The sequence below is a fragment of the Triticum aestivum genome, chromosome 6B (genome assembly GCF_018294505.1).
Source record: "Triticum aestivum cultivar Chinese Spring chromosome 6B, IWGSC CS RefSeq v2.1, whole genome shotgun sequence".
Classification (NCBI taxonomy): domain Eukaryota; kingdom Viridiplantae; phylum Streptophyta; class Magnoliopsida; order Poales; family Poaceae; genus Triticum; species Triticum aestivum.
In genome coordinates, this window is record NC_057810.1 from 185,301,290 (window position 1) to 185,309,896 (window position 8,607).

Sequence of the window (8,607 nt, forward strand, 5' to 3'; positions counted from 1 at the left end):
TCCGCCTCATGCTAGCCAAATTCCTTACACCAAGTAGAGATACTACTTGTGCTTCCAATTACCCTTAAACCCAGTTTTGCCATGAGAGTCCACCATACCTACCTATGGATTGAGTAAGATCCTTCAAGTAAGTTGTCATCGGTGCAAGCAATAAAAATTGCTCTCTAATTATGTATGACTTATTAGTGCGGAGAAAATAAGCTTTGTATCAACTTGTTGTGGAAGTAATAAAAGCGACGGACTGCATAATAAAGGTCCACATACAAGGGGAAATATAAAGTGACATTCTTTTGCATTAAGATTTTATGCATCAACCCTAAACCCGCATGACAACCTCCGCTTCCCTCTGCGAAGGGCCTATCTTTTACTTTATGTTTTTACTTTATGCTTGAGTCAAGGTGATCCTCACCTTTCCCTTTTTCATTTTATCCTTTGGCAAGCTCCTCGTGTTTGAAAGATCATGATATATATATCCAATTGGATGTAAGTTAGCATGGGCTATTATTGTTGACATCACCTAAAGGTGAATACATTGGGAGGCAACACAATAAGTCCCTATCTTTCTCAGTGTCCGGCTGAAACTCTATAACCACAAGTATTGCGTGAGTGTTGGAAATTGTAGAAGACTACGAGATAGTTGAGTATGTGAGCTTGATGAAAAGCTCTTTTATTGACTCTTTCTGATGTTACGATAAATTGCAATTGCTTCAATGACTGAGATTATAGTTTGTTAGTTCCCAATGAAATTTTTGAACCATACTTGACATTGTGAATTGCTTGTTACTTGAGCATAGGAAATCATATGACACAATCTATAATATGTTGCTGTTATTAGAATGATCATGATGCCCTCATGTCCGTATTTTATTTTTATAGACACCTCTATCTCTAAACATGTGGACATATTTTTCGATTTCGGCTTCCGCTTGAGGACAAGCGAGGTCTAAGCTTGGGGGAGTTGATACGTCCATTTTGTATCATGCTTTTATATCAATATTTATTGCATTATGGGCTGTTACTACACATTATATCTCAATACTTATGGCTATTCTCTCTTATTTTACAAGGTTTACCATGAAGAGGGGGAATGCCGGCAGCTGGAATTCTGGCTGGAAAAGGAGAAAACATTGGAAACATATTCTACACAGCTCCAAAAGTCCTGAAACTCCACGAAACAACCTTTTGGAATTAATAAGAATTTCTGAGTGAAAGAAATAGGCCAGGGGGCCCACACCCTGTCCAGGAGACAGGGGGCGCGCCCCCTATCTCCTGCCCCCCTGGTGGGCCTCCAGCGTCCATCTTCTGCTATATCATCACTTTTACCCTAGAAAAACCCATGGGAAAGCTTACGGGACGAAACTCCGCCGCCACGAGGCGGAACCTTGGCGGAATCAATCTAGGGCTCTGGCGGATCTGTTCTGCCGGGGACACTTCCCTCCGGGAGGGGGAAATCATCACCAACGTCATCATCAACGATCCTCTCATCGGGAGGGGGTCAATCTCCATCAACATCTTCACCAGCACCATCTCCTCTCAAAACCCTAGTTCATCTCTTGTATCCAATCTTGTATCAAAACCACAAATTGGTACCCGTGGGCTGCTAGTAGTGTTGATTACTCCTTGTAGTTGATGCTAATTGGTTTACTTGGTGGAAGATCATATGTTCAGATCCTTTATGCATATTATTACTCCTCTGATTATGAACATGAATATGCTTTGTGAGTAGTTACGTTTGTTCCCGAGGACATGGGTGAAGTCTTGCTATTAGTAGTCATGTGAATTTGGTATTCGTTCGATATTTTGATGAGATGTATGTTGTTTTTTTCCTCTAGTGGTGTTATGCGAACGTCAACTACATGACACTTCACCATTATTTGCGCCTAGAGGAAGGCATGGGGAAGTAATAAGTAGATGATGGGTTGCTAGAGTGACAGAAGCTTAAACCCTAGTTTATGCGTTGCTTCGTTAGGGGCTGTTATGGATCCATATGTCTAATGCTATGGTTAGGTTTACCTTAATACTTCTTTTGTAGTTGCGGATGCTTGCAATAGGGGTTAATCATAAGTGGGATGCTTGTCCAAGTTAGGGAAGTACCCAAGTTCCAGTCCACCCACATATCAAATTATCAAAGTACCGAACGCGAATCATATGAATGTGATGAAAACTAGCTTGACGATAATTCCCAATGTGTCCTCGGGAGCTCCTTCATTATTATTAGAAATTGTCTAGGCTTATCCTTTGATACATAAAGGATTGGACCACCTTGCTGCACTTTATTTACTTTATTTACTTGTTGCTCATTACTATTTATCTTATCACAAAACTATCTATTACCTACAATTTCAGTGCTTGCAGAGAAAACCTTACTGAAAACTGCTTATCATTTCTTTCTACTCCTTGTTGGGTTCGACACTCTTACTTATCGAAAGGACTACGATAGATCCCCTACACTTGTGGGTCATCACCTGCCTCCATCGCTGCTCGCCGCCGCCCCCCTGCCGTCGGTCCCGCCCTGGCTGACCTCGCTGCGCCGCTTGAACCCTGGCCACGTGTCCACTGGCCGCGTGAGGGGCCAGCCCTGCACGCCTCCGCCGATCGTGCAATGCCTGATGCCCGGTGCGCCCGACCCAATACGACCTATGGGCCACAAACAGTCGGGGCCCACACTCCTGAACGTTTTCATAAAGAAAAGGATTTAAAAAAATAAAATAAATAAAAATTTAAATACAAATTTAATTAATTAACTAATTAATTAACTTAAATAATTGTGACTAATTAACCAAATTAACTTTTAGTTAGTTAATCAATCAATGACATGCAGACCCCACATGTCAGTTTGACCTAGTCAGCACCTCTGTTGACTGCTGATGTCATGCTGACGTCATGCTGGTGCAGTAATGCCATTTTCGAATTAATTTGATAATTATAATTTAGAAATTGATTAAAACTTTGAAAATTAATATAAAATAATACGTAGTTCGGATGAATATACTTTGTACATGAAAGTTGCTCAGAACGACGAGACGAATTTGAATACATGGTACACTTTGTTAGGCAAACGTCCCTAGCATAGCAAACATGCAACATTTCGACTCCGGTTCATCTGTCCGAAAATGCGAAACCCCGGGAATACTTTACCAGATGTTTTCCCCGGTATCACCTACTACTGCGCTAGGGCACACCTAGCACCACTCATTGTCATGTCATGCATCGTCATGCTTATGTTTGCATTATATTTATTGTTTCTTCCGCCTCTTCTCTCTGTAGACTACGAGACGGACGTCGCTGCTTCCCCGGACGACCACTATTTTGACGACCCCTCCTTCTTGCTAGAGCAACTAGGCAAGCCCCCCTTGATCACCCGATATCTCCTATTCCTTCTCTCTACTGCTTGCATTAGAGTAGTGTAGCATGTTATTGCTTTCGGTTAATCCTATTTTGCTGCCTAGCATGTCTTTGCTCCTACTATTGTTACCTTTACCTGCAATCCTAAATGCTTAGTATAGGATGCTAGTTTATCATCAATGGCCCTACATTCTTGTCCGTCTGCCATGCTATACTATCGGGCCGTGATCACTCGGGAGGTGATCACATGTATATATATATATATATATATATATATATATATATATATATATATATATATACATTCATACTATACAGATGGTGACTAAAGTCGGGTAAGCTCGTAGAGTACCCACAAGTGATTCAGATATGGGGGCTGAAAGGACAGGTGGTTCCATCCAGGTAGTGGTGGACATGGGTTCCCGACGGCCCCCGAGTGCTACTTTGTGGTGGAGCGACAGGGCAGGTTGTGACCACCTAGGAGATAGGTGGGCCCGGCCCTGGTCGCCACCCGCGGTTACTTCAAAATAACACGTTTAACGAGATCTTGGTATTTGATCTGAGTCTGGCCACTGGCCTATACACACTAACCAACTATGCGGGAACAGTTATGGGCACTCGACACCGTCGTATCAGCCGAAGCCTTCTTCACATCAGCGACTGAGGGGCACACACCGGGTTGGACCGCATAACGCAACTTCCTTTGTAATGGAGGTTGCAAGGTCTGCTCACCGGCCGCGTTCGCAACGTGCAGGTGTGCAATGGGCGATGGGCCCAAACCCCTGCACGCTTAGGAATTAGACCGGCGTGTTGACCTCTCTGTTGTGCCTAGGTAAGGCTGCGACGTGTTGATCTTCCGAGGCCGGGCATAACCTAGGAAAGTGTGTCTGGCCAGAGGGATCGAGCGTGTAGGTAAATGTGGTGCGCCCCTGCAGGGAATTTTATCTATTCGAATAGCCGTGTCCCTCGGTAAAAGGATGACCCCGAGTTGTACCTCAACCTTATGACAACTAAAATTGGATACTTAATAAAACACACCCAGACAAGTTCTAGAGACATCCCGGTGATCGCATTCCCACAGGGCGATGAGGGGTGGATCGTCGAGTAGGATTATGCTATGCGATGATACTTGGTGAACTTACCATCTACTCTCTTCTACATGCTGCAAGATGGAGGCTGCCAGAAGCGTAGTATTTGATAGGACTAGCTATCCCCCTCTTATTTTGGCATTCTGCAGTTCAGTCCACCGATATTGCCCCTTTACACAGATTCCCATGCATATGTAGTGTAGATCCTTGCTTGCGAGTACTTTGGATGAGTACTCACGGTTGCTTTGCTCCCTCTTTTCCCCCATTTTCTCTTCTTCTCGGACGTCGCAACCAGATGATGGAGCCGGGGAGCCAGGCGCCACTGTCGATGATGACCCCTACTGCATCGAGGGTGCCTACTACAACATTCAGGCCGCCGACGACCAGGAGTAGTTTAGGAGGATCCCAGGAAGGAGGCCTGCGCATCTTTCGATCTGTATCCTAGTTTGTGATAGCCATCTTATGGCAACTTTTTTAACTTATGTATGTACTCAGATATTGTTGCTTCCGCTGACTCGTTTATGTTCGAGCCCTCGAGGCCCATGGCTTGTAATATGATGCTTGTATGACTTATTTTACTTTTAGAGTTGTGTTGTGATATCTTCCCATGAGTCTCTGATCTTGATCGTACACGTTTGCGTGCATGATCAGTGTATGATTGAATCGGGTGCATCACAAGTTGGTATCAGAGTCGACTGCCTGTAGGAATCCCACTTCCACACTCATTGCCCGGAGTCGAGTCTAGTCACTACAAAACTTTTACGAACATGTATGTGTGTCTTATGGACCCACATCACCATTAGGTGGTATTAGGATCTTTTACTCCTCGATCCTTACTCCGGGACTCTAAAGTCTCTTCTACTCAGGTTAAATGAATTTACTAACTCTAACATTAGGATCCGTGACCACATTCACCCCAAAGTTGGATAAGCCATAGTTATTTCTTAGAATAGTATTTTGAATAATATCCACACTGTCATTTTACTCCATTGAAACATCTTTGTTTACAGATGGAACCCATGAGGCAGGTCATGCGCCACATGGCAGCCATTGGTGTCTCAGCATCACCTGCTGTGCTAGCTGAGATGATGACCTATCTGGGTTATCGCTGGCACCCTGAGTACACCGTGTACGAGCAGTACCAGGACTTTAACCAGGAGCAGTACCGTGCCATCGTCCACCTCTAGTCTCGGGAGTATGACTCCACTACTGTGCTGCACACCGCTCATGGTGTTGGGGTGACCATCGATATGGCAGTCCACGATGCTACTTATGCTGCTCTGACACACCTTCATGGAGAGTATCGGGAGTTGGACACTATCCCTTTCAGGCACATTGCTATCACATCCAACATTGGTGCGGAGGGTTACTACATTGCTGTCTACTCCACCATCACCTAAGAGCCCTTCCACCATTAGAACCTGGTTCTGCATGCTGATGGCTGGATCGAGCTAACCAAGATCTTCACAACGAATTGTACACCACCCGTCAGCACCTTTATAGTGCTTTGACGATGGTGCACCCCTTTGTACAATCTGGAGAGTTGCCGCTTTCTGCGATCTACCCAGCCAGGACCGTGATGCCCCACTGTGTTGGTTGGCCAGATGTGGGCGGCTACACTCCCGCACTTGGTCCTCTTCTGCCACCTGAGCGTCGGGTTCTACACTAGAGTATCCGCGGACCCCAGGTTGCTGACCTGGAGGACTTTCCGTTGCGTCACTACCAGCTGTCAGGCTACTCCTTCCTCCACAGTTCCTCCTAGGACTGATGTAGTCTTGCTTATTAGTATTAGATGCAATCGCCGCGAGCCTGCGTGCCGCCTATGATGACATAGTCTATATACTAAACTCTGTGTATTGAACTCTATGTCTGACCCATTTTGGAAGTTATGCCGACTACTATGTAGTATCTATTGTGCTCCTTTCATTATGCATGTTTCATCATGAATGATTCTCGTCTTTGCAAATTTCTCAATGCTGAACTACCCCTGTTATATATTAGCAGGATGGTTAGACCAGATGGTTGTGGTCGTGGTGGCGATGCCCCACCACCGCCTGAGTACATGGCTGGCATGATCCAATAGTTCAAGCTGAACCACCAGTTCATGGAGAATATGCTGGCTCAGTTTCCTCGCCCCAATATGAACCAGCAGCCAACCCTGGTAACTCTGCAGGATTTCATGCGCCTCAGCCCAACCATCTATCGCAGCTCAACTCAGACTCTGGATGCTAATGACTAGCTTCGTGACATCACCTATGAGATGGAGTCTGCTGATGTGGCCCTTGCAAGCTACGTCACCTTTGCTTCCTTCTTCCTGAAGGGACCTGCTGCTCAATGGTGGGACAACCACATGCGTCACTACAAAAAAAATACACTTTCGTGATGATACATGTTTGTCACAGTAGGTCGCGTTTTTTGTCATGCATGTACATCCATGACGATTTTATGATAGAATCAAGATAGTCATACCTGTGCTGTTGTAGAAGTGTTCCATGACATTACCAAAATTATCATCACGGAAGTGTCCACTTCCATGATGATAAATCGCGCGTCACAGAAGTGCTTTCGTCAAGGGTGACCGACACGTGGCATCCACCGTAACGGAACGCCGTTAAGCTATCGGGTCCGGTTTTGGATCCGATAACCCGTTAACAGCCCCGACCAATGGGGATTTTCCACGTGTAAAATCATCATTGGCTGGAGGAAACACGTGTCGGCTCACCGTTGGGACAGATGTCATCCACTCATTGGACCGAAGGCGCCTATGATACGGCGACACGTGGCACGACCCAATAGAGGCCCATTCCTGTGAAAAGGCCGGCCGGTTTGACTTGGTCAAAAGGTGGAGGGCCGGCCCACGGAAAGCCTGTTAACGGCCTATTCGCATATAGCCCATTTACAGCCCGCTAACCCAGGGCCCGTCATGACCTCTCCTAATTAGGCCCAGTAGCGTCATCTGGGCCGTCCAATATGATTCCAGCTCGTTTTAACTTCCGGCCCATGTGTGGCCCATGACTTCTTTCGGCCCATATGAGGCCCTTTCTAACTCTTGGCCCATTAACGGCCCGTGGTGAAACTGGCCCATAATGAACAGTGTATCACTTTATACCCATTAATGGCCCGTTATTCCATTGGGCCGTTTCCAGCCCAAGTTATCTTTCGGCCTTCTCAGGGCCCATTGATTCTTGGGCTCATTTGCAGCATTCGGTTACATACGGCCCGTTACTGTCATTTTCTGCTTATGGGCCAAATTCAGCTCGTCGCTACAGTCGGCCCGTTTGCGGACCGTTAATACGTTGGGCCGTTTTCATGTAAAAAAACCATTGGGCTATTTTCATAGAGTTATCAAATACGGCCTATTAACGACCCGTTATGGTCCACGAATAGTACGGCCCATGATTGGCAAAATGATGATATGCCCCGTAGAAGGCCCATGGATCCTACGACCCGTATGAGGCCCATGGATAGTACGACCCTAGAAGGCCCATGGATCGTATGGCCCGTAGAAGGCCCATGGACCCTACGGCCCGTAGAAGGCCCATGGACCCTACGACCCGTAGAAGGCCCATGAATCCAAAGGCCCGTATAGAAGGCCAATGGATCCTATGGCCCGTATAGAAGGCCAATGGATCCTACGGCCGGAAGAAGGTCCATGGATCATACGGCCTGTAGGAGGCCCATGGTTACAACAGTCCATGTGTTGCCATGATTATTTTGGCCTAGTTACCAAAAATAAGCTATTGTGGCCACTAGAAAAACACATAAAAAGAATTGCAGTGACTACAAGCAAACAACTAAACAAGACAATAAGGAAATAAATAAGCAAGCAATTAATGCTAGCCTATTACCGCTATTACACATATTACATCCATTGGGCATCAAAGTCCGCCACCAGTGCAAATATAGGGAACAAAGCAGCATATTACATACACTGGTCGTCAAAATTGGCCACCAATGCAAATAAGCACGGCAGCAAAACAAGAGCATAACTGAAACAACTTCAGAAGAGCTCAAGAAACATTATCCTGGGTATCCACCATGCTGGCAATAATCTTAGCAAGCTTATTAGCTTTGTTCTGTTTGGCACTAAAATCCTCCAACGCTTGCTGTTGCACCAAAAAGTATGCATCTGAATGCTCAAGGGACTTCCGCAGTCCTTCCACTTCTTGTCGCA